We start from the raw sequence: 1,619 nt of genomic DNA, 5'->3' as shown, positions 1-1,619 counted from the left end.
TTGTAAGTGGGGCCCCTGGGAGGGATTGTAAGTGGGACCCCTGGGAGGGATTGTAAGTGGGATTCCTTGGTAGGGATTGTAAGTGGGACCCCTGGGAGGGATTGTAAGTGGGATTCCTTGGGAGGGATTGTAAGTGGGACCCCAGGGAGGGATTGTAAGTGGGACCCCTGGGAGGGATTGTAAGTGGGACCCTGGAGTGGGATTGCAAGTGACCCTCCCCCTCCGCGTCATTCAGCCCTCCCACCCAACCCCGACCTCCTTGCCTTGATCTCCTCCTTCCCCCACCCCCTCTTCCCCGATGCCCCTCCCCTCCATCCCACCCCTCCCCGTTGTCAAGAGACTCCACCACTGCAGCCGCTGGCGGCGCTGTCCCTGGTGCTGAATTTGAGCGGCGCGCGCGCTGGCAGGGTGGGGGCAGGGTGGGTGCAGGGTGGGTACAGGGTGGGTACAGGGTGGGTGCAGAGTGGGTGCCGGGTGGGTGCAGGGTGGGGTAGGGTGGGTGCAGGGTGGGTGCAGGGTGGGGGCAGGGTGGGTGCAGGGTGGGGGCAGGGTGGGGGCAGAGTGGGGGCAGGGTGGGTGCAGGGTGGGGGCAGGGTGGGTGCAGGGTGGGGGCAGGGTGGGGGCAGAGTGGGGGCAGGGTGGGTGCAGAGTGGGGGCAGGGTGGGTGCAGGGTGGGTGCAGAGTGGGGGCAGGGTGGGTGAAGGGTGGGTGCAGAGTGGGTGCAGGGTGGGGGCAGGGTGGGGGCAGAGTGGGGGCAGGGTGGGTGCAGGGTGGGGGCAGGTTGGGTGCAGGGTGGGTGCAGGGTGTCGGCAGGGTGGGTGCAGGGTGGGGGCAGGGTGGGTGCAGGGTGGGTGCAGAGTGGGGGCAGGGTGGGTGCAGGGTGTCGGCAGGGTGGGTGCAGGGTGGGGGCAGGGTGGGTGCAGGGTGGGTGCAGGTTGGGTGTAGGGTGGGGGCAGGGTGGGGGCAGGGTGGGTGCAGGTTGGGTGCAGGGTGGGTGCAGGCTGGATGCAGGGTGGGTGCAGGGTGGGGGCAGGGTTGGGTGCAGGGTGGGTGCAGGGTGGGTGCAGGGTGGGGGGAGGAGTAGGAGGATCAAGAAGGAAGAGGGGCATCGGCGAGGCAGGGGTGGGTGGGTGGGTGGTGGGAGCAGCAGGGAGGGGTACGGGGCCCGTGGCCGAGGCTTCTAGAGGCTCTCCGCGCTCGGCAGCAACAAGTGGCGATGCGGCGGTGAGCACGGGGGGGGGGGGGTGGGGAGGCGACGAAGGGAGGGAGAGACGGAGCGAGAGAGAGACAGCAAACATCGAACCCGATGCCTCTCTCTCTCGGCCGTCAGAGGGCTCAGTCGTCCTCCGACGACTAACAACGACTAACAACAACGACGACTAACAACGGCCGCCATTCGTCAATTAGTCGGCGGGCGACGCGAGCACGCCGCTGGTGCCAGGCTAGGTTCACTCGCTTCGACAGGGCGGCAATAATAACACGAGACAGCGCGAGTCGTGCTTGGCGTGCGGGGGACGGAGGGGGTGGTGGAGGTGGTGAAGTTGGGGATGAAGGGGAGAAGGGGAGGAGGAGGAGGAGGGCGTCACATACATAATTGAAACCCGCGATAAATGTTGTAG

This window comes from Lampetra fluviatilis, chromosome 61, assembly GCF_964198595.1.
Source record: "Lampetra fluviatilis chromosome 61, kcLamFluv1.1, whole genome shotgun sequence".
In the NCBI taxonomy this organism is placed as follows: Eukaryota; Metazoa; Chordata; class Hyperoartia; order Petromyzontiformes; family Petromyzontidae; genus Lampetra; species Lampetra fluviatilis.
Note: the sequence above shows the minus strand (reverse complement) of the source record.